This window comes from Bos grunniens, chromosome 1 (assembly GCF_055505025.1).
Source record: "Bos grunniens cultivar Pamir isolate PY7600 chromosome 1, Bosgru_T2T1.0, whole genome shotgun sequence".
NCBI classification, from domain to species: Eukaryota; Metazoa; Chordata; class Mammalia; order Artiodactyla; family Bovidae; genus Bos; species Bos grunniens.
Genome location: NC_141165.1, coordinates 34,352,145 through 34,378,794, shown reverse-complemented (window position 1 = coordinate 34,378,794; position 26,650 = coordinate 34,352,145).

The following is a 26,650-nucleotide window of genomic DNA, read 5'->3' as shown; positions in this document are numbered from 1 at the left end:
GCAGAGAATAAGATGATGTCATCATGAGCATGAGTTTGAGCAGACTCCAGTTATAATGAAGGACAGGGAAACCTGGCGTACTGCTTCTGCAAACACAACTGAGCAACTGAACAACAGTACTAACATATTTAGACAGTTATGCTTTATCTTACTTTTAGATACAATTTAAGTAAATATTGATAGCTGTTTGATTGATACTGAATTTTAATAATTATAAGAAGTTCACCAATTTTTTCTTTTAACTCAGTATGGTAAATAGATAACCAACATTCCCATACAGTTTATCTTATAATTTAACATAAAATTGTTACAATTTAAATCAGAAGACGAGGTAGAGGGCTTGAAGTCTTGTTCTAGCAAGTGACTAATAATTATAGCATCATATGACTCACTTAACAGCTTTGCCAAATGATTTATTTTTGTTAAGGTTTTCTGAGAAGATATTTTTATAGTTACTTGTAAAATATTCTAGCTACCAATCTTGTGCAGTATGAATCAGAAGCAGAAATTTGTGTCATGCATGAAACACGATGTTGTTAGTCATATATTATTAGACGATTGCCATTTAATATATTTCCAGCATATACACATTGTAAATCACTGAAGAGAAGATGTGAAGTATATAGATATGATTATACTATAATAAGTTGGTTTATAAACATGTAAAGAGAAAGGTTTCAGGCTATTTCTAATGGTGAGTAAACAGATGGATGATTCACTCTGAGGAAAAATATTTATAGGTGAATTTTTACTCAAATGCTAAAATCTGTGTCATGATGTTTATCCTGAATAGCACGAATTGAACTTTTGCAATATTTAAAAACTTCTTAAAGTTTCGGCTCAAGGACATTAGCTGATATTCTACCTGGACACTGATGATTTAATATCCTCCTTGACATCTCAGTAGCGTTTTACATTGATGTACACTTAATTTTCTTTGATATCTTCAGATTCTTGCTTTCTATTACATCAGTGTCTCGATTTTTTCACTACTACTCTGTTAACTCATTTTCAAATTATTTACCTCTAGTTAGTCAACAGATGTCAAAGTAGCTTAGAATGCAGTCCTGAGCCTGCTTGTTTTAAAAGAGATTTATTGCCTGGTGGGAGGCAATTGAAATCAGGGCATGAATAAAAATTTTTCTAAGAACCAGTGACTCAAAAATTGATCTCCAGCTGTTAAGGACTGAATGTTTGTGTCCCTCCAAATTCTCATGTTGAGGGCTTAACCCAAATGTGGCTACATTTGGAAATATACTTTCCCTTAAGAAAATACTTAATTAAAGTCATACGAGTGGGGTCCTGAACCGATAACATTGATGGCCTTTTAAGAAGAGACGTAAGAAAACTCGCTCTCTTTCTCTCTCTGAGAACACATTGAGGAAAGGCCATGTGAGAATGAATGGAGACAGCAGTAACCTGCAAGCCAAAAAGAGTTCATGCCAGAAATTGGATCAGGAGAACCATTGATCTTGGACTGCTAGCCTCCAGAACTGCCAGAAAATAAAGTTCTGTTATTTAAGATGCAAAAACCATGTTATTTTGTTTTGGTAGCCAGAACAGACTGATACAACAGCCATGGCCTCTCTTCTGAATATTTATACATTTGTGCCTTTGCTGTCCAAACTGTCATCTTCCCACCATAGGCCCCAGCATGCATGGTGTGTGTGCATGTGTGCTTACGCATGAGCGCACACATACACACACAAGGAGAATGTGCGCATCCATGCGGAGACTCCACTGCTTCCATTAGAGTTGTTGCTCAGTCATGTCTGAATCTGCGACCCCATGTGCCGTAGCCGACCAGGATCCTCAGTCCATGGAATTCTCTAGGCAAGAAGACTGGAGTGGGTAGCCATTCTCTTCTACAAGGGACCTTCCTGACCCAGGGATTAAACCCAAGTCTCCCACACTGCGGGCAGATTCTTTACCATCTGAGCCACTTCCCTTCAGTGTCTCAGTTATATGATAGACTGACACAGACTAGTGATTCACAGTCTGTGTTTCTTTATTATCAGATCCTAGGCAAATTTGTAATTTATGCCCCTGCATTTGCACTTTTACTCAGATGTAATACTTGAGGCCACCTTACGGGTTGGATTTCTATGATATAGCCCCCTAGAAGTTAGGTGGGTCAACCTGCATAACTTGCCTACAATTTTCTAGTTATGGCAAACAGATAATGCTGTTATGTTAGAAAATACATACGTGCTGAATTCACTCTTTGAAAAGAGGGAATATTAAGAGGGTACATATATATTTTTTTCATATTTCAATATTGTCTTCTTTTTAAGCAAAACATTAAAATTATTTTTTTAAATTTTAATTGGAGGCCAATTACTTTACAATATTGTATTGGTTTTTGCCATACATCAACATGAATCCACCGCGGGTGAACACGTGTTCCCCATCCTGAACCCCCCTCCCACTTCCTCCCCATACCATCCCTCTGGGTCATCCAGTGCACCAGTCCCAAACATCCTGTATCCTGCATCAAACCTGGACTGGTGATTCATTTCTTATATGATGTTATACATGTTTCAATGCCATTCTTTCAAATCATAACCCCCCCCCCCACAGAGTCCAAAAGACTGTTCTATACGTCTGTGTCTCTTTTGCTCTCTCACATACAGGGTTATCATTACCATCTTTCTAAATTCCATATATATACGTTAATTCTGATTATATCAACACAGTAATTCACCACATATAGTACAGCCATAAAATAAATCATTAGAAATATATATGTTACAGTTATTTAATATGTTTGCTTTCTCCTATGATACAATCTCATATTAGAGTGGTAAAAATCTGAAAACTATATTCTACAAATCATAAGTAAATTAATGTAGTTTTATTATTCTGTTTATTTGAGCAGCATGGCTAAATAGAATTACCACACATTTTTTTCATTTATTTACTAAATCCAGTGCTATAATGGCCTTTGGGTATCTAAAATTAGAAACCATTGACTGGAATCTAGTATATTTACATTTCTACAAATATAGTCTTAAGGATCTTTTGAACTCTTCCAAGTCTGATTCTCACAAAATGAAGGAATGCACTATATTAACTGTAAGAACATTCTTAATCTGAGAGATTTAAAAGCATATTGCCGCCACAGGTGTACAAGTGCTCCCCATCCTGAACCCCCACCCCATCTCCCTCCCAGTACCATCCTTCTGGGTCAACCAATACAATATAGAAAAGTAATTAAACTCTAATTAAAATAAATGAATTTATATTAAAAAATAAAAGTTACCTTGTAGACCAAATAAATAAATAAAAGTATATTGCCCACTATTCTTAACTTTTTCTATACCTTTCTAAGTCATATTAACTTAATGTTTGGTTACTTGTAGTATTACATATCATGTCTCACTTTATTTTTGTTTTTTGCCTCCTTTTATTTATTTGTTTACTTATCTAGCTTCTTTTCTCTCTGATTTTTTTCTGAACTTCATAAAAGCATTTTTTCTTGGTGGAATATATCTTTATCATTTATGCTTCTATCTTTAAAGCAGGCATGAAGAAGCATTAATACTTCTATTAAATTATCATTAATTTTATTTTTTCACTCATGGATGTCTCAGTTTATATAAATACTTTTGGTGATTTTAAAATATGTCATCAAAGAGTTTTGTATTTCTCTCATTGAAATATGGAATCTCTGGCTCCTTTCCTGAATCTGGGTGGGCTTGTGACTGTTTGACCAATGCAGTCATGCTATGTGACTGGAGAGGAAAAGTCATAAAAGTCCATGCATCTCTGTCTTGTCCATTGGAATATTCACTCTTGGACGCTGAGCCTCCATGTAAGGAATCTGACCATCCTAATGCTGCCATGTCAGTTCAGTTCAGTTCAGTTCAGTCACTCAGTCATGTCCAACTCTTTGCAATTCTATGAATTGCAGCAAGCCAGGCCTCCCTGTCCATCACCAACTCCCGGAGTCCACCCAGACTCATGTCCATCGAGTCAGTGATGCCATCCAGCCATCTCATCCTCTATCATCCCCTTCTCCTCCTGCTTCCAATCCCTCCCAGCATCAGAGTCTTTTCCAGTGAGTCAACTCTTCCCATGAGGTGGCCAAAGTACTGGACTTTCAGCTTTAGCATCATTCCTTCCAAAGAAATCCCAGGGCTGATCTCCTTCAGAATGGACTGGTTGGATCTCCTTGCAGTCCAGGGGACTCTCAAGAGTCTTCTCCAACACCACAGTTCAAAAGCATCAATTCTTCGGCGCTCAGCCTTCTTCACAGTCCAACTCTCACATCCATACATGACCACAGGAAAAACCATAGCCTTGACTCGACGAACCTTTGTTGGCAAAGTAATGTCTCTGCTTTTGAATATGCTGTCTAGGTTGGTCATAACTTTCCTTCCAAGGAGTAAGCGTCTTTTAATTTCATGGCTGCAGTCACCATCTGCAATGATTTTGGAGCCCCCAAAAATAAAGTCTGACACTGTTTCCACTGTTTCCCCATCTATTTCCCATGAAGTGATGGGACCGGATGCCATGATCTTCGAGAGGTCAAGTATAAGCACTTCTGCTAAGAGTCCCACTGAACCCATCCTGTAGTTATAACAAGCCAAGTGTCTGGCACTGAAATAAAGAAACTATTTTGGAAATGTTTCCTCTAGTTATTGCTGTTCTGATGTCTAGCTGTTCAAGGCACCCAGTTGAGTCATCTGAGCTGAGGTCCCAGATATGAAGCAGAGAAGATCCATACTCATTGTGCCCTAAATTTCTGAACTCACAGAATCTGTAAGCAAAATAAAATAGTCATTTTATGCTCCTTTGTTATGGATGGTTTGTTTTATACTGATAGATATTCAGAAATCTTTGCAGGATCAGTGATATCATTAACAAAAGATAAATGTATTCTTCTCCTGAAAAGTAATTTAAATATCTTTAAATATATAGTCCAATCAAATAAAATAATTTTAAATGTATACAGGTGTATTAGAAGGAAATAAAACCATGCCACAGTACAGAGTTTCAGTATTTAAAGCCATCAACCTTGTAATAATTGAGTAAAATCAGTCTTTTTGAGAAAAGTTCAGTTAAAGATGCATACTTTTGGTTATAAATGTGTTTACAATTAATTATTTCTTCTTATAACCAATAAGAGTTCAGCATGTTTATTAACTGTAATGATTATCATTTTTATAATCTGGAAAATTGCAAAGTTCTCTATTTCAGAAAATACCTACTCAATTTGATGTGAAAATTTGGAAGCCACTCTACTAACATCATAAAATATTATCTCAGAAATTTATACTATGAAATGTCTGACAAAAAAATAGATCCAAGAAATGGAATCATAAATGTGTTTGAAATCCTATGTTCTCCTGAAAAGAGAATGCCAAGAAACACAATTTTAAAACTTTGGATATTTTATGATTAAAATTATGTAGAAAATATTGCTAAAACATTTCATAGTTAAGCACTTTGACATTGTTCCCTATAGTTCAAAATAATTCCCTGAAATTGAGTATAAGAAATTAATAAATGATTCACAATGGCTTAGATAATTTTAAGCCTTGTAAATTGGTTAGATTAATTCTACGAATTGTCACCAGCAATATAGTTGAATTAATTGCTCGCAAAACTCTTATAAGTCTTAAGAATTAGAAAGTTTTTCTTTTGCCACATTAAAATATGAAGAAATGAATTAAGGATTATTTCATTTTCATCTGCTAATTAATTAAATGGATGCCAGTCATAAGCTAGGCACAGGTCTAAGAGCAGACTCATGGAAAATAATCAAATAGAAAAAAACTACCATTATATAATTAATATTCTATTGGAGAAAATTTAAAAATATATAAAAGGATAATAATACAATCAAGCATTTTATAGGAAAAATAGAAAAGTATAAATGTTGGTGGTAGAAGTACATAGGATTTAATATTGAATGACAAGGCTAGGCAGGCTTTTAAAGCATTTGAGCAAAGACTAGAATTAACTGTGGGCATATTTTAATAACACTCCAGATTAAGCCAAAAGACAGGGAACAGTAGTGAGGAGGGCAGTGTACAATAGTAGAATGAGTAAATCTTCCCATAAGTAATAAGGAATCAAGAAAAAAAGATGAGGAAAAGAATGGGAACCAAAGGAAATGCCATAGCTGTTTAAGGTACTGTAAGCCACTGTAAGAATTATGGCTTGTATTTTCAGGGAAATAAATAGGATGCCCTTTACAGAAAAGCCATAATCTGATACACTGATAGAGCTCCCTCTGGCTGTTGGTTTGATTTTAGTGGAATTAATTATTAATTCCTCTGATTTTAATGAGGTTCACATATTTGGTACATGTTCCATGGGAAATTGCATTGATATAACGATAGTCTTTATATAATAGTAGTCTCCAAAATTTACCAAGCCAGTGACTTAAGAAGTGACAAAAGAAAAAAAGCTCATGTACCAAATTATAATATGGAAGCCATACAGTTAATTAAATCAGTTTAAAACCCACTATGATAAGGAGGTGAAAATAGCTGAAGTAGTTTACCATGTTTAGGACAAGGTACAAGCATGTAAGAAGGTCCCAATACCTGAAATAGGGAGTTCTCAGGTCTTATCTCTCTCTCTCTCTTTGCTGCATCAGCCTTCCCCTGCTGAAGGTGTGGTTTTGAGGATGACAACTGAGATTTGATCAAGAGAGCTCAGTGAACAGGCGGTGCCTGAAACCAACATACACTTGTCATGTTGGGTCAACATAGCAACAAATGTGCCTGGCCAATAGCTGTGGCTCACCAGGGGTCTTAGGAACAGCTATGGACTTTAGCTGCATTTCTTAGTGGAGTACCCAAGGGACCAAAATGACTGTCTCCATAGGATGGCCAATTTATCACTTCATAAATACTGAATACTTTGTCTATAGCAAATGTGTCATGAATACTTATGGAGAAGGCAATGGCAACCCACTCCAAATGTTTGGGGCTTCTGGTCCTTCCATTCCATTTTTATTCTTTGTTCAGCAAAGACATTCCCTACTTAATTTATATTTGCTTAACATGTCCCGGAGATTACCAACATTTGCTCCTTGGAAGGAAAGCCATGACAACCTAGATAGTGTATTATAAAGCAAAGACACATAACTTTGCTGACAAAGGTCCATATAATCAAAGTTATGGTTTTTTCAATAGTTTTGTACAGATGTGTGAGTTGGACCATAAAGAGGGCTGAATTCTGAAGAACTGATGCTTTCAAATTGTGGTGCTGGAGAATATTCTTGAGTCCCTTGGACAGAAAGGAGATTAAATCAGTCAATCCTAAAGGAAATCAAGCCTGAATAGTCACTGGAAGGACTGATGCTGAAGCTGAAACTCCAATATTTTGGCCACTTGATGCAGAGAGCTGACTCATTGGAAAAAACCCTAATGCCAGGAAAGATTGAAAGCAAAAGGAGAAGGGGGCAACAGAGGATGAGATGGTTGAATAGCATCACTGACTCAGTCGACTCAATTTATTTTAATTTATGTCTAATACCTTACAATTCTTAATTTACATTTCCCTACCTAAAATGTCTGGATGGTTACTAACTTATCTGCACTGATTCTGCCTACATTTTTTAAGTTACTGGATTACTCTTTACAGGGATTTTCCTATTTAATATGATATTTAACCACTGTTGTGAATAATTTTACAAACCAATCAATAGATAGATAGGTGTGTGTGTGATCAGTCTCTCAGTCGTGTTCAACTCTTTGTGAACCTATGGACTGTAGCCTACTGTTCCTCTGTCCATGGAGTTTTCCAGGCAAGAATACTGGAGTGGGCAGCCATTTCCTTCTCCAGGGGATCTTCTTTACCCAGGGACTGAGCCCAAATTTCTTTATGTCGCTTGCATTGGAAGGTGGATTCTTCACCATGAGCGCCACCTGGGAAGCTCAGATGGATAGAAAGGGATATACAGATATTAATACATATAAATAGATTAAACCACTAACTTCAACTTTTATGAAAATGTTCCACTTTACATCCGTATTTACATCATTCACAGAATTTTAAATTCTTTTTAAAACTAAGGAGTTTTTTGAAACTAGACACCAATCACCAGTATGTTAAACTTAGGACTAATGATATATGAAGAAGCCAAAATTAAATCAGCTCACTTTATCTTGGGGAATTGATTCTTGCCTATGGATCTTGAGTTATTGAGTCTTTTTCTACAAAGTTGCTGGCTTCTGGACTTAGAGCATGCTGGAAATCCAAAGCCAGCCGATTGATAGAGCTGTCTGCTGGCTGTTTACCGAAATGAGGTATAGTTTTTATAGCAGCTCTTCTGCAGTTTCTTCCACAAAACTGGATTCTGATCTGCACTCTCTATCAAGGGCCTTTATTTATGGGTAGGATAAAAGCAAAAACCAATTTTTTGGTAACAAATATGAATAGGCCTGGTTAGTTAATTATATCAACTCACATTATCATAATTGAGGAGAGTAAAATCCTCTCTGTGAGTATTTAGTCGATGGTTATCCTGAGAGCAGGAACATTATCATAAGGAGATGCTGACTGACTTCTGGGCATTTTGACTTGTGCCATAAAGAAAAGTTATAATCACTAAAAGTGGCAACAGCATTTATAGCTGGAAAAAATCAATTTGTTTACAGTGTGTGCCACTCTTTGAACATCAATCTAAAGGAATACACCTGCAACGCAGGAGACGTTTAATCCCTGGGTCGGGACGATCCCTGGAGGAGGAAATGGCAACCCACTCCAGTATTCTTGCCTGGAGAATCCCATGGACAGAGGAGCCTGGCGGGCTACAGTCCATGGGGGCAAAAAAGTGTCAGACACCACTTAGCAACTAAACAACAACAAGTGTCTATCTAACCTGGCAAGAACTCAGTTACTGTGAGTTCTATAACTCACTATTTATAGTGGTAACATTTACCTCTAAATAATTAACTTCAGGAGAATTATTTTTTTGTTCTGTTTTTGGTATTCCAGGGTTTTTGTTGTTGTTGTTACTGACAATTGATAACTGGGCAGCAAAAAAGCTGTGTAGAACTTATCAGAGTATAGAATACTCTTCTTTAGTAAAGTAAGGACACATCTTTTGTATGGTTCAGTGACTGCATGGAAAACTCTGAAGCTTTTTTATACATAAATAATATCTTTAAAATGTTATTGTTTAAGGTTTATGACCCAGGTTTAGAAAAAGGCTGTATCAATAAAGAGTTGCTAAACATACTATTATATCAGAACATAGACTGATACTGATGATATTTGAAGACAAGCTATTATTGAAGTATTAGCTATAAAATAATTTTAGGTATTTTTAAATAAATGAAAGATATCTGCAAAAAATAATTCGAGATCAGTGCCCAGCTACAATCATAGAATAATATCTCATGATATTAGTTTTTGATGTGATAGGAAATTCTCTTTTCCAAAGACAATTTATTTGTTTGTAAATAAATAGGTAAGTGAGCTATATTTCAAGGATGAGTTATTTTTCTGAAAATTGATAATTATTCTTCTTTTTTAAAACCTCTCTGAAAAAAATCTTCTCTCAATTACCACATCAATTTTGCCACTTGGGAACTTTCAAAGAGCAAATACATTTTCACTGAACTATTTGCTGCATTAAAAATCTGTTTTTAGAAACTGATCAGGTTAAAAAAGATAGTTGATAATAAAGAATAACTATTATTTAATTTAAGATTATTTAAAGTGTTCAAAATAATTAAGGATTTATACTGTAATTGGTTACTGATGATATTAATAGAAAGATGACACTTTTTACATATTTACATTTTTTTTCAGAAAGTGTAAAAGAATCACTGAATTTAAATCATTTACAGCAATGTTCAGAATTTTCAGGATATATCCTCTTAAAAGGCAGCAGTTGTTAATATTTCACATGGTTAAACAACATTTGCAGTCTCAACATATGTTGAGGTTCAGTTCAGTTCAGTTGCTCGTCGTGTCCCACTCTTTGTGACCCCATGAACTGCAACACGCCAGGCCTCCCTGTCCATTACAAACTCCCAGAGTCCACCCAAACCCATGTCCATTGAGTCAGTGATGCCATACAACCATCTCATCCCCTGTCATCCCCTTCTCCTTCTGCCCTCAATCTTTCCCAGCATCAGGGTCTTTTCAAATGAGTCAGCTCTGCATCAAGTGGCCAAAGTATTGGAGTTTCAGCTTCAACATCAGTCCTTCCAATGAACACCCAGGACTGATCTCTTTTAGAATGGACTGGTTGGATCTCCTTGCAGTTCAAGGGACTCTCAAGAGTCTTCTCCAACACCACAGTTCAAAAGCATCAATTCTTTGGTGCTCAGCTTTCTTCACAGTCCAACTATCACATCCATGTATGACGACTGGAAAAACCATAGCCTTGACTAAATGGACCTTTGTTGACAAAGTGATGTCTCTGCTTTTTAATATGCTGTCTAGATTGGTCATAACTTTCCTTCCAAAGAGTAAGAGTCTTTTAATTTCATGGCTGAAATCATCATCTGCAGTGATTTTGGAGCCCTGAAAAATAAAGTCAACCACTGTTGCCACTGTTTCCCCATCTATTTCCCATGAAATGATGGGACCAGATGCCATGATCTTAGTTTTCTGAATGTTGAGCTTTAAGTCAACTTTTTCACTCTCCTCTTTCACTTTCATCAAGAAGTTCTTTGATGAACTTAGTTCATCATCTTTAGTTCTTCTTCATTTTCTGCCATAAGGATGGTGTCATCTGTATATCTGAGGTTATGGATATTTCTCCCCGCAATCTTGATTCCAGCTTGTGCTTCATCCAACCCAGCGTTTCTTATGATGTACTCTGCATATAAGTTAAATAAGCAGGGGGACAATATAGTCTTGACATACTCCTTTTCCTATTTGGAACCAGTCTGTTGTTCCATGTCCAGTTCTAACTGTTGTTTCCTGACCTGCATATCTGTTTCTCAAGAGGCAGGTCAGGTGGTCTGGTATTCCCAACTTTTTCGGAATTTTTCACGGTTTATTGTGATCCACACAGTCAAAGGCTTTGGCATAGTGAATAAAGCAGAAATAGATGTTTTTCTGGAACTCTCTTGCTTTTTCCATGATCCAGCGGATGTTGGCAATCTGATCTCTGGTTCCTCTGCCTTTTCTAAAACCAGCTTGAACATCTGGAGGTTCACGGTTCACATATTGCTGAAGCCTGGCTTGGAGAATTTTGAGCATTCTTTGCTAGAGTGTATGATGAGTGCAATTGTGCGGTAGTTTGAGCATTCATTGGCATTACCTTTTTGGGGGATTAGAATGAAAACTGACCTTTTCGAGTCCTGTGGCCACTGCTGTGTTTTCCAAAATTGCTGACATATTGAGTACAGCACTTTCATAGCATCATCTTTTATGATTTGAAATAGCTCAACTGAAATTCCATCACCTCCTCTAGCTTTGTTCATGGTGATGCTTCTCAAGGCCCACTTGTCTTCAGATTCCAGGATGTCTGGCTCTATGTTAGTGATCACACCATCGGAGTCTTAATTTACATGTCATGTAAAACCAGCATATTTAATTTAGAAAATTTAACTTAGAAAATATACGAATCTGAACACAAAAATTATCAAGCCAATCTAATTTGTCCAAATATTCATGTCAAATGGGAATACTAGTTAACTTTTTCCTTATCCAATATAAAAGTTTGTTAAAGTCTCTAAATTGTATTAAAAGTCTAAGCTTTATGAGAGTATTTTTTTTCCCTTTGAAAAGATCCAGTTTTGTGTCTCTTTAATTAGTTCGTGATTTTCACAACTTTTGCTTTTCTTTGTGTTTTCTTTCTTTTTTCACTTTTGTTTTAGTTAGCTGCTTTTATGAAAAAGAGCTTTTTGGTTGTTTTTTTTTTTTTTTTTTTTTGCCTTATTGAGATATAATTGAAAAAATCAATCAATCAATATATAAGAAATATTTAAAGTCAACATATTCATCCCCTCACATAAGGTTGTTTATGTATTGTAAGAACTTAATATTTACACACTTAACAAATTTAAAGAATATAATACAGTATAGTAACTATAGTCACTGTACTGTACATACACTAGGTGTCTTGAATGTATCTGTCTTGCACCAGTAAAATCTTGTCTTTGGTCAACATTTCCCCTTCCCCCAACCCTTGGCAACCATAATTCTCCTTTCTGCTTCTATGAATTTGATTATTTGAGATTGCTTATGAGAGTAGCCAGATAGTATTTGTCTTATAGTGCCCTGCTTTTTTCACTTGGCATAATGCCCTTAAGATTTATGTACATTGTAACACATGGCAGAATTTTAAGAAATGGGCTTCCTAAAATGTCAGTGCATTTAAACCCTTAGAAGTTGTTTGCCCTTTCTTACTTTTTTAAAATTTAGTTTATTTTAAATCAATTCTCCTTAGTTTCTATAGATCAAGTCAGTAAAAATTTAATTAATCTATTTATTATTATTTTATGCAGGCCATTAAATCTTTATTTCATTTATTTTAGTTAAGAAATAAGGAGAATGATTTTTTCCAAATTCAAATAAAAGTAATTTTTTTGTCCAACCAAACTTCAAGTTTGCCACATGAGATTACCCCAGGAGCTAAGAAAAAGAGTTATTGGATTTCAACAGTCATTGACATGCATGTTTTAAGCAGGAGAGTTTAATTGGCTCCAGTAGTTAAGTTCATCTAGGCATATCTGCACAGACTCATTTTTTTTTTCTTACTCCAGTTAAGTTAACATTTTTTTCTTGCTAGAAAATTGTGGATTTTGTCTTTATAAATCTGCTCAGACATTGTTATAGCTTTAAGAACACAAAATACATTTGGGCTTCAAGGAAAATATTAATTAAATAAGTTTTAGATGCCAGCAGAATGACTCAGTAAATTTTTCATGTATTCTGTTAATTTATCAGTTTCTCTTGGCTTCTGAATACATTCTTTGAAATATTTTTCAAAAATCTCACTGTGAAGGAGACAGAAGGATTTGAGTTTGATCCTACTTGGGGAAGGATCCCTGGTGAACTCAGCAGGTGATCATGTCAAAATATGTGGAAGGTTGTTCTAGGAAAAGGTGGGAACGAGAGATAGAATAAACCTTGTTGAACTAAAACTCAGACACAATTTAGCTTGGTAGCTAATTGGATTAAGGCAGACAGCCCCAAGTCTAGCTGCCTAACAAAGACCAATAATCCATGCTATTGGAAAAAATAAAAAGAAAAAGAAAACTTCTGGAAACTGTACAATTTTTCACTCAACAATTGGTGCTCCTTTTCTTTACATGATGGAATAGTTATTATCAGATTTCATTCCCTTGATAAACACCTGTAAATATGGACAGGATATATAAAGCAGCTATTTGGGGATTTAACAGTTAAAAAACAACAACAAACACAGGCTGTGATTATTGAGAGAAAAATATGGAGATAAGTCTCATTTTCACCAGTTTTACCCTGGAGACTCTTTCTTGACTGCACACAGAAAAGTGGAGTCCAGGTATGTCTAACAGTGGTGACTGTGGAGGGAAAAGTGATTTCAGTTCAGGGCTGCTGAGGTTCCTAGGAGAAGAGTAGTACAGAGAAAAAGTCCTAACTTATCTGTATCATTTTTCCTTTTGTCTCCAGTGGCTTTCTAAAATCACACACAAGGCAGCTCTTGGAGGCTTGGTAGAGAACACTTGTGCTCATACATGTTGTGATATGCTGGAGATCTGAGATGACCAAAGAGGAAAGACCATAGTAAATACCAGGCATTCATATGAGACCACATAAAGCCTATGCTCTGAGATTTAGGGCCAAACCTTCAGAAAAAGAGCTAAACCTTAAAAATAAGTGGAAAGCTGAAATATATCTAGCCTAAGTTGCTTCAGTCATGTCCCACTCTTTGCAACCCTATGAAATGAGGCACACCAGGCTCCTCTGTCCATGGGATTCTCCAGGCAAGAATACTGGAGTGGGTGGCCATGCACTCTTCTAGGGTATCTTCCAGTCCCATGGATTGAACCCAAGTCTCTTATGTCTCTTGCATATCTATCCTAATAATGCCTAAAACCAAACTATGACAAGAATAAGATTATTCATTTGAAGTTTAACTGATTGCTATGGAAAAACACTCAATGTACATTACAGCATACATTGGCAAAGTATGACCTGTGGGGAAACCTCCTTTTTTGGCAATTAACTTTTATAGGAACACAGTCACACCCATGAGTTTAAATATTTTTGTGGCTACTCAGACCCTACAAGAGCAAAGTTAAATAGTTGTGACATAGTATGGTCCCTCAGCTTAAAACACTTAACTAGCTCGTTAAGAAAAGTTGCTAACCTCTGGTTTAGAGGAAGATAATATAATTCACAGTCTATACAACAGAATTATAAAATTAAAAAAAAATTAACCAGGCTCAGTCTGAAAATTTGATGGATAAATAAGAGAAAAAAAAAATGGTAACTATTTGCCAGCATAGAGATGATCCAGACTTTGAAATTAACAGACAAGAATTTCAGTGGCTCAGTGGTAAAGAATTTGGCTGCGATGCAAGAGACTTTCAGGAGACATGAGTTCAATCCCTGGGTTGGGAAGATGTCCTGGAGAAGGAAATGGCAACCCATTCTGGTATTCTTGCCCAGAGAATCCCATGGACAGAGGAGCCTGGTAGACTACAGTCCCTGGGATCTCAAAAGAGTCAGACATGATTTTGGGACTGTTGTTGATGAGAATTTCAAAGTAACTGTAATTACTGTATTAATACATAAAAAAAAGACAAACTGGATATAAAAAAGAGAGTAACTCAGAACCAAATAGACATTATAGAATAAAAGAATAAAATATTTCATATTTCATTAAGAAATCAATTCAGTTCAGTCACTCAGTCATGACTGACTCTGTGACCCTTATGGACTGCTGCATGCTAGGCTTCCCTGTCCATCACCAACTAGGAGGAGAGTAGTACAGAGAAAAAGTCCTAAATTATCTGTATTATTTTTCCTTTTTGTCTCCACTGGCTTTATGTACTCACACACAAGGCAGCTCAAACTCATGTTTATCGAGTTGATGATGCCATCCAACCATCTCATCCTCTGTCACCCGCTTCTGCCTTCAATCTTTCCCAGCATCAGGATCTTTTCTAATGAGTCAGTTCTTCACATCAGGTGGACAAAGTCTTGGAGCTTCAGCTTCAGCATCAGTCTTTCTAATGAATATTCAGGATTGCTTTCCTTTAGTATAGACTGGTTTGAGCTCCTCTAGTCCAAGGGACTCTCGAGAGTCTTCTCCAGCATCACACTTCAGAAGCATCAGTTCTTTGGCATTCAGCCTTCTTTACTTATGTTACTTACTTTAGAAGAGAAAAAATCAAACCAAATTAAAAGAAGCAATACAAACATCACATCTTCCTGCTTTACTGCAAAATGTATAGGAGTTTCTCACATTCACCTCTTTAAAAAAAAAATTCTTAGAGAAATATAAAATCAACTGGCAAGAAGAAAGAAGTGAGAAAGGAACTTTGCAGACCTTCAGTATCTATCTTAGAATTTGTAACAAACTATTATAAATCTAAAAGTAAAATGTTTAATATTAATATCTTTTTTAAATTCAAATTGCACAATTGTTTAACTGATAACACTATTTTGGAGTGTAGAGCCAGAGTCTGTGACCTGTCAGGAGAACAAGGAAAGTATACTTTACCAAAGTTTATTTAGTTGACAGTGAAGGGTTGGCAAATAGAGAGTCAAAGCAATAATATCACTGTCTACAATCCAGAAAATTTTGAGGAAGGTAAAGAAAGAGCTAGCAGCTCTTGGGGGAGACTTAGCTATTAACCTGGTGATGCTATAATGTGCCAATAAAAATAGCTATCTATAATTGTGTGCCAGGGTGTACAAAAGACTTCCCTTCCTCTTCTTTCCTTTAGTTATCACTTTTATACCAGGAGATTAAAAAATGATAATGGAAATATATGTCTTGAGTATAAGAAATTTTTGAATGCATTAATGTTAGAGACAACCTCAGATTGGTCAAATCCTGACTCTACCATTTCTTTTTTAATATAATTTATTTGTTTTATTTATTTTTGTCTGCACTGAGTCTTCTTTGCTATACTTGGGCTTCCATGGTGGCTCAGATGGTAAAGAATTTGCCTGTAATGTGGTTTGACTCCTGGGTTTGATCCCTGGGTTGGGAAGATCCCCTGGACAAGGGAACAACAATCCACTCCAGTATTCTTTCCTGGAGAATTCCATGGAGAGAGGACCCTGGTGGACTGTAGTCCGTGGGGTTGCAAAGAGTCGGACATAACTGAGAGATTAATGTTTTCACTTTCTTTTCTTTCACTAGTTGATGCATGTAGGGGGCTGTTTTTTTGTTATGGTGTGAGGGTTCCTCACTGCAGTGGCTTCTTTTGTTACAGAACATGGTTTCGTTGTGAGAGGGCTTCAGTATTTGTATCACACATGCTCTAGAGCATGGGCTCAGTTGTTGTGACATATAGGCTGTACCATTTCTTAGCTGTAAAAATTAGGGCCAACAGTTTAATTGTAAAAGTTATGTTAAGTGTAAAATTATGCAAATTATGTTAAAAAAAAGTAAGCACGTCATTTGTTATTGTGAGAGTCAGGAGAGTAATTGTTTTAAACCATGTAGAATCTGTTAATAGCATGTAGGTTTTAAAGAAAAGTGAGAATTGAGACAAGAAGTCCTGATAAAAAATGGATAAAATAGGATTTTTTTGCTATTGTGGACCTTAAAAAGTGAGGCAATCAAAGTGATGATGTATGAAAATCAGTGATTTTTTAAAAGCATTTTAAAGAGACACTCATCAAGATTGAGTGGTTGAGAGAGAATGAAATATATACCTTGAAAGGCTAATTAGAGTGAGGAGTTGACCATGTAATTGAAATTCTTATTCCCATATATAGGAACAAGTGTAGCATTCCTAATTAAAATCTTAATTATGTTTTGTGAGCTAAATTATGAATCTATCATTTTTGCTGCAAGACCAAGTACCATGTCTGCCATAATGTATATGAGTGAATAGATTAACGAATTCATCAGGGATAAGAAATTAAATAGGGAGTGCTTTTGGAATGGGGTATAAGCAACATACACATTTTGTGTGTTGCAGTCGCAGTGAATATGTGCATCAGTTCAGCAGAACCTGATTTGGAAGAAATGTAAATTGAGAAGTCAGTCATTCATAGTGTAAAATGAGAAGTTAGGGATACTATTGTATCCTGGAGTAAGAAACAAAAGATACCAAGACCCTGAGGAGTACAGTGGTATGGAATTTTGGATGTCTTGTCAGTAATTTTGCTGGATATCTTATCTAAAATAGCACTGTCCCTGAGCTACACACTGAACTTCACACTATCTCTTCATCTAGCCACTTTCTTGTCCTTAGTGCATATCGTTAATTAAAACTAGGATGTGTACTTCATAAAATTAGAAATAGTACTGTTTTGACTCTGTACTTCAATAGTGTGTCATATATATTTCAGTTCTCAATAAAATATTTGAATGAATAAATGCTTTGATACTATAATTACAAGAGCAATTTAGATTATAAAGTTTGAGATAAGAGGTCTCCAACAGCCATCTCTAAAATAAAAGTCTTTACTAAAACAAAAGTAATATACTTCAGGGGAAGAAGTTTACCAAGGTAAGAACAGAGAATTAGGGTCACCCATGTTTAGAGAGAGGTCATTAAGCAAAGAAGAATATGAAGAATCTTTCTATTGCAATCTTTTAAACAATTGGAGAAGTAGGTTAGTAAAATACCAAAAAAGCAATAGAAAGAAAGAATATAGTAAGGCAAGACTGACTAAATTATTCAAAACCGGAATAGTTTTTTAAAAAGAGAGCATATTATGCAGCTTTTATTATATACCTTATGTTTTGGAGGCCAATTCAGAGAACAGTTAAGATATACATTAGGATAGGACATTTGCATAAACAGAATAACATATAAACAGATGACAAGATATTGAAGAAAATATATAAATAACAGTTGATTACTTGTTTCTTTGAAAATTTAATAAATCTGTAACATAAGTAATTTTATAGTGAATCATTTATTTTAATGCTCTCAATCAAGATTCTTAAATTTTCAAGATGTAATTAAAGGCATTTCAATAATTATATTTTTGTTAATGTATATGTTTTATTATAATTTTGACCTACTGTTTGGATTCTGTCATAATGTATTTCTATCTCCATAAATGAGCAGCTAAAATTACTGCCTTGAGTGGAATTTCACATGATGTTAAGGTTAAGAATATGTGTCATTCCATCCTGCTAAAGACAGAAAACATTGCAGAATGCGAGATGTAATTACTCTGTCAATATAAGGAAATTATAGAACTGCAAACCAGTCCTGATTAACGTGATTTTTGAAAGGCTTATATATCTACTAGTTATGTCCAGAGGCTATAGAAAATTTGTAAGCCTATCAATGTTTTCTCAGTCTGATCTGTTCTTAGTTCTTTATTACTATTGAAATGTGTTATGTAAATGAACACTATATCTACCAAGAGATAATTACAGGTAAGAAAGAGATATAAATAACTATACTTGTGAATTACATAATTTGAAATAGTCAATTAACTAAAATTTACACATTGTCAGTATTACAGAGTCCCACAACATTGAAATAACTGATAGTTTGATTGGCAAGTCCCGCAAAGTTACACTTAAAGAGCTAGAGGACATATGTATGTTATTTAGTTGAATTCTGAGTTATGTTCCACAGCATGCTTTATAAATGAAGAAACTGTGGCTTATCCATGGTTATATAGACATCAAGAGGCAGAGTTGTGATTCAATCATAGGTCAGTATCACTGCAGAGTAATTGCTTTCTTTCTAATACTTAATCAGTTTTGATACACATTGAAAACTACCATTAACCTCAGTGTTTAGCCTAAAATTAATATATTTACTTAGTAATAAGGTATGTCCTGTTTTACATTGTTGCTGGGAAAAAACAAATGTCCTGTTTTACATTGTTGCTTGGAAAAAACAAATTTGATTTTTTAAAATTTTTGTTACTTTGTCCAACACAACAAATTGTTTAACCAGACTATAAAAAAGATTTATCATTAATTTGTCCCTAAATGCCGTTTTATTACTTTTGTCCTAGTTATTTTACCAGAACTTCCCACCCTGAGTATTTTGCATTTTTAAATCACTTAGTTGATGAATTTCATTAACTAATCTATAGTTTATCAAGAGGGGTTCTTCAGGGCTGTATTTCCTTAATACTTGGAGGTCTGATAAAATGTCTATTGTATTTACACTATTAAAATATTTGCATTATGAAACCACTACATTCAAATGAGAAATATCCAAGCACAAGTAGACAAAAAGTGAACAATGAGATTGTTCCCACCTAGAGTCCCAGATTTTCCATGAACTGTGTGCAAATGAGAGATTGTTTACATCCATTCTGTGAAATACATTGTTTTTATTGCAAACTAACTTTCTCCTAATTTTATATAATTCTTAAACTTTTGGTAGTATTCTATCAGTGAAAATCATTCAATTTGAACTACGGGAATAAACCTAGCTATCTTAAGTGACAGGTGAATTTAATGAAAAATAAATATATTATAGGAAAGCTCATAAAATTGAAGAAAAAATGAAGAAAAGGCTTAAAAATGATAGGAATCAATTTGATTTCTGATTTTCACTAGTTGTTAATACTGGAATGATAGAAAGTAGAACAAAGAAACAAACCAACAGAAACTCTAATCATTCTTAGCTTTTGTCGCTTTAGGTGTGTGTGTGTGTTAGTTGCATAGTCGTATTCAACTCTATGCGACCCCATGGATTGTAGCCCACCAGGCTTCTCTGTCCATGGGATTCTCCAGGCAAAAATACTGGAGTGGATTGCTTTGTCTTCCTCCAGGGGATCTTCCCTACCCAGGGATCAAACCCAGGTCTCCTGCATTGTAGACAGACTGTTTACCATCTGAGCCACAATGCTATACTGTCAGTTTACATAAGATTTTAAAAATGAGGAAAACCATTAAAATAAACTTTGCATGGAATCTCTAATCATCAGTTGTTACAAGGGCCAAAAATACTTAACAGTACCACAAGGTTGCATCTAGTAATAAACACAGGTGGTAGACCACAGGTAAATGGGGCTCCAAAATCACTGCAGATGGTGACTGCAGCCATGAAATTAAAAGACTTACTCCTTGGAAGGAAAGTTATGACCAACCTAGATAGCATATTCAAAAGCAGAGACATTACTTTGCCAACAAAGGTCCATCTAGTCAAGGCTATGGTTTTTCCTGTGGTCATGTATGGATGTGAGAGTTGGACTGTGAAGAAGACTGAGCGCCGAAGAATTGATGCTTTTGAACTGTGGTGTTGGAGAGGACTCTTGAGAGATCCTTGGACTGCAAGGAGATCCAACCAGTCCATTCTAAAGGAGATCAGTCCTGGGTGTTCTTTTGGAAGGAATGATGCTAAAGCTAAAACTCCAGTACTTTGGCCACCTCATGCGAAGAGTTGACTCATTGGAAAAGACTCTGATGCTGGGAGGGATTGGGGGCAGGAGGAGAAGGGGATGACAGAGGGTGAGATGGCTGGGTGGCATCACCAACTCAATGGACGTGAGTTAGAGTAAACTCCAGGAGTTGGTGATGGACAGGGAGACCTGGTGTTCTGCGATGTGTGGGGTTGCAAAGAGTTGCACATGACTGAGGGACTGAACTGAACTGAAATGATTGCCAAAAGGAGGTGAGATAGAATTTATAGCCAACAACAACAAATACCGATCAGTCATCTTGAAGAATTTTCCACAGTTTGTTGTGATCCACACAGTCAAAGGCTTTAGGGTAGTCAATGAAGCAGAAGTAGATATCTTTCAGGAATTCTCTTGCTTTTTCTATGATCCAGCAGATGTTGCCAATGTGATCTCTAGTTCCTCTGCCTACATACTGTTGAACCCCCTTTTGGAGAGTGTTAAGCATTACTTTGCTAGCATGTGAGATGAGTGCAACTGTGTAATAGTTTAAACATTGTTTGGCATTGCCTTCTTTGGGATTGGAATGAACACTGACGTTTTCCAGTCCTGTGGCCACTGCAGTTTTCTAAATTTTCTGGCATATTGAGTGCAGCACTTTCACAGCATCATCTTTTAGGATTTGAAATAGCTCAGCTGGAATTTCATCACCTCCAGTAGTTTTGTTCATAGTGACATTTCTTAAGGCCTGCTTGATTTCTCACTCCAGGATGTCTGGCTCTAGGTGAGTGATCATACCATCATGGTTATCTGGGTCATGAAGATCTTTTTTGTATAGTTCTTCTGTGTATTCTTGCCACCTCTTTTTAATATCTTCGGCTTCTGTTATGTCCATACCCTTTCTGTCCTTTGTTGTGCTCATATTTGCATGAAATGTTCCCTTGGTATCTCTAATTTTCTTGACAAGATCTCTAGTCTTTCCCATTTTATTGTTTTCCCCTATATTTTGCACTCATCACTGAGGAAGGCTTTTTTATCTGTCTTTGCTATTCTTTGGAGCACTGCATTCAGATGGATGTATATTTCCCTTTTTCCTTTGCCTTTTGCTTCTCTTCTTTTCTCAGCTATTTGCAAGGCCTTCTCAGACAACCATTTTGCTTTTATGCATTCCCCTCCCCCCGCCCCCCACTTAAGGATGATTTTGACCACAGCCTCCTGTACAGATCTAATCCCTTGAATCTATTTGTTACTTCCACTGTATAAGCATAAGTGATTTGATTTAGGTCATATCTGAATGATCCAGTGGTTTTCCCTACTTTCTTCAATTTAAGTCTGAATTTGGCAATAAGGAGTTCAAGATCTGAGCTACAGTCAGCTCCCCATCTTGTTTTTGCTGATTGTGTAGAGCTTCTCCATCTTTGGCTGCAAAGAATATAGTTAATCTGATTTCGGTATTGACCATCTGGTGATGTCCACGTGTAGAGTAGTCTCTTGTGTTATTGAAAGAGAGTGTTTGCTATGGCCAGTTTGCTCTCTTGGCAAAACTCAATTATCCTTTTCCGTGTTTCATTTTGTACTCCAAGGCCAAACATGCCTGTGACTCCAGGTATCTCTTGACTTCGTACTTTTGCATTCCAGTCCCCTGTGATGAAAAGGATATCTTTTATTTTTTTTAAGTATTAGTTCTAGAAGGCCTTGTAGATCTTTATATAACCATTCAACTTCAGCTTCTTTGGTATTAGTGGGTAGGGCATAGACTTGGATTACTGTGATATTGAATGGTTTGCCTTGGAAATGAACAGATACCATTCTGTTGTTTTTGAGATTAAACCTACGTACTTCATTTCAACACTTTTGTTAAAATAATAGCTACTCCATTTTTTTTAAAGGATTCTTGCCCACAGTAGTGGATAATAATGGTCATCTGAATTAAATTCACCCATTCTGGTTCATTTTAGTTCACTTATTCCTAAAATGTCAATGTCAATGTTCACTCTTGCTGTCTCCTGCTTGACCACTATCAATTTACCCTGAATCATTGACCTAATATTCCAGGTTCCCATGCATCATCATCATAATATTGTACTTTACATCATCAGACTTCCATCACCAGTCACATCCACAACTGGATGTTTTATTTTGCTTTGTCTCAGCCTCTTAATTCTTTCTGGAACTATTTCTCCACTCTTCCCCAGTAGCATTTTGGTCACCTACCAACCTGGGGAGTTCATCTTTCAGTGTCATAACTTCTTGCCTTTTCATACTGTTCATGGGATTCTCAAGGCAAAAATATTGAAGTGGTTTGCCATTCCCTTCTCCAATGGACCACATTTTGTCAGAACTCTCCTCCATGATCCATCTAGCTTCAGTCCAGTTCAGTTCAGTTCAGTCAGTTGTGTCCCACTCTTTGCAACCCCATGAACTGCAGGCCTCCCTGTCCACCACCAACTCTTGGAGCTCACTCAAACTCACGTCCATCGGTCAGTGATGCCATCCAGCCATCTCATCCTCTGTTGTCCCCTTCTCCTCCTGCCCCCAATCCCTCCCAGAATCAGAGTCTTTTCCAATGAATCAACTCTTTGTATGAGGTAGCCAAAGTACTGGAGTTTCAGCTTTAGCATCATTCCTTCCAAAGAAATCCCAGGGCTGATCTCCTTTAGAATGGACTGGTTAGATCTCCTTGCACTCCAAGGGACTCTCAAGAGTCTTCTCCAACACCACAATTCAAAAGCATCAATTCTTCAGGGCTCAGCTTTCTTCACAGTCCAACCCTCACATCCATACATGACTACTGGAAAAACCATAGCCTTGACTAGATGGACCTTTGTTGGCAAAATAATGTCTCTGCTTTTGAATATGCTATCTAGCTTGGTCATAACTTTCCTTCCAAGGAGTAAGTGTCTTTTAATTTCATGGCTGCAGTCACAATCTGCAGTGATTTTGGAGCCCCCCAAAATAAAGTCTGACACTGTTTCCCCATCTATTTCCCATGAAGTGATGGGACCAGATGCCATGATCTTCGTTTTCTGAATGTTGAGCTTTAAGCCAACTTTTTCACTCTCCTCTTTCACTTTCATCAAGAGGCTTTTTAGTTCCTCTTCACTTTCTGCCATAAGGGTGGTGTCATCTGCATATCTGAGGTTATTGATATTTCTCCCAGCAATCTTGATTCCAGTTTGTGCTTCTTCCAGCCCAGCGTTTCTCAAGATGTACTCTGCATATAAGTTAAATTAGCAGGGTGACAATACACAGCCTTGATGCACTCCTTTTTCTATTTGGAATCAGTCTTTTGTTCCATGTCCAGTTCTAACTCTTGCTTCCTGACCTGCAAAGGTGCCCCTATACAGCATGGCTCATAGTTTCCTTGAGTCAGACAAGGCTGTGATTCATGGGATCAGTTTGATTAGATTTCTGTGAGTGCTGTTTTCATTCTGTCTTCCCTTTGATGGATAAGGTTAAGAAGCTTGTAGAAGCATCCTGATGAGAGCGACTGGCTGTGGGGGAATCTGAGTCTTGCTCTGATGGGCAGGGCCATCCTCAGTAAATTTTTAATCCAGTTTCCAGTTGATGGGTGGAGCTGTCTTCCATTCCTATAGTTTGGCCTCAGGTATGGCTATGGTAGTATGGCAGTAATGGAGAACTTCAAAAGGACTTACGCCAGCAAGCCTCACAGCTCCCAGAACTGTTGTATTCAGTGCAGGCCACTGTCAACACACGTATCTGCCAGAGACTCCTGGACACTTACAGGCAAGTTTATTCAGTCTCTTGAGGGGTCACTGTTCCTTTCTACTGGGTCCCGATGTGCACAATGTTCTGTTTGTGCCCTCAAAGAGCCTGTTTCCCCATTCCTGTGGAAGTTCCTGGTGGCTCATGACCTTGTCTTCAGCCAACCCACAGCACGAGTGCAGCTGTTGGACCCCAGGGAGCTGCCGGAGGCCCCTGGGATGGAGACCCAAAGTCGGAAGATGAAGCTGCCCAATGAATCCTGGTTTAAATCAACTTGCCTGGTGGCTGCCCACAACCCCACACTGTAGGCTCCCCTCCAGATGTCCCAGCTCTGGTGACACCAGTGAGGCTGTCAATCATAGCCCTTACTCCCATTGCCAGAGAAATCAGTCAGGTGACCAATGCCCAGCCAGTCACAATTTGCTTTCCAAGGTAAATGAGCAAATGGGTCCAAATGAGTTCTGGAAACCACCCACCACTTTTCTCCAGTAAAGATGGTGAAGTAGAAAGACGTGTGCTCATATTCTATGAGAACTCCAAAATTGCAACTTTCTGCTAAAACAACCATTGACAGGAGAATGTTGGTTCCCACTCCTGAAATAAAAGATGTATTACATAATAAGATAAATGTATCATGTCTATAGCTAAAATCTATAGCTTAAGCTCAGTCTGTAGCTTAATTTTTCATTTTCTTAATATGATGTTTCAGTGAACAGAGTTTTTAATTTTAATTAGATCCAAACAATCTTTTTTTCTTTTATGCTTAATATTTTTTTTAGAAAAAAAAAATTAGTGCATTTGTTTCACAACTCTATTCTGTATGCCTGGTACATATCTCTATATTTACAACAATACCATCCTGTGTTCATTGCTGGAATTTGTATAGATTCATTATTTTCTGGTATAAATTTACATTGCTCATTCCTGAAGATTGTTTGACTTTCTAGATCATATTTCTATACAAATTTTAAAATTTGATTGACAATTTCTGGAAAACATGTCTGTTAATTTTGATTAGCATGAAACTAAAGCTATATTCTGATTTTGAGAAAGTGAACTTCTTGGTAATATTGTCTTTAAGGATTTCAATACAGTATATTTATTTATTAATTTTAACTTTCTCTTATTGTTATTTCTAGTTTTAAATGAAATGATCCTGCACATGCTTTCATAGATTGATTACTAGGTATATATTACTTGATGAAATTATAAGGGCTATTTAATATTCCAAATATTTGTTTCTGGTATCGGTTCAGTTCAGTCATTCAGTCATGTCTGACATTTTGCGGCCCCATGGACTGCATCATGCCAGGCCTTCCTGTCCATCACCAACTCCTGGAGTTTACCCAAACTCATTCCATCCAGCCATCTCATCCTCTGTTGTCCCCTTTTCCTCCTGCCCTCAATCTTTCCCAGCATCAGGGTCTTTTCAAATGAGTCAGTTCTTTGCATCAGGTGGCCAAAGTATTGGAGGTTCAGCTTCAACATCAGTCCCTCCAGTGAACACCCAGGACTGATTTCCATTAGGATGGACTGGTTGGATCTCCTTGCAATTCAAGGAACTCTCAAGAGTCTTCTCCAACATCACAGTTCAAAAGCATCAATTCTTTGATGCTCAGCTTTCTTTATAGTCCAATTCTCACATCCATACATGACTACTGGAAAAACCATGGCCTTGACTAGATGTTTCTGGTATACAGAGATATTTAAAAATTGTATATTAATCAAGTATTCAGCATCTTGCTATGTTCAGTTATTTTTAATAGTTTTTTTAAAAGATTATTTTTTGATTTCTTGACTACATAATCCTGCCTTCTATAGAATATAAGGTTTGCTTCTTTTCTGTCACACATTATAACGAGTCTCTGTGTTGAATTAACTTTTTAACATAATGAAATGTCCTTTTTTCCCCAATAATACTTGCTCAAAGTCCTGTTTTGCCTAATATTAGCAGCACAGTCTTTTGGGAGATCAGTATTACATGACACATCTTTCCTATCCTTTACTTTCAATTTATCTATGTCCTTATTTAGAATACTTTCCTTGTACAACATCTTATATTTGCTGATGATATAAATCTGGACTATTAATACTAATACTCCTTTAATTGGTGTGTTTGCTGCTGCTGCTAAGTCTCATCAGTCGTGTCTGACTCTGTGCGACCCCATAGATGGTAGACCACCAGGCTCCCCCATCCCTGGGATTCTCCAGGCAAGAACATTGGAGTGGGTTGCCATTTCCTTCTCCAATGCATGAAAGTGAAAAGTGAAAGTGAAGTCACTCAGTTGTGTCCAACTCTAGGCAACCCTATGGACTGCAGCCTACCAGGCTCCTCCATCCGTGGGATCCTCCAGGCAAGAGTACTGGAGTGGGTCACCAGTGCCTTCTCTGAACTGGTGTTCCAGTTCCAGATAATTGCTGATAGATTTACAAGAGTTTCTCTGTTCATTATGTTGGACTTCCTCTATTATTTATCTACTAAAAGATAGCTGTTCTTTCATAT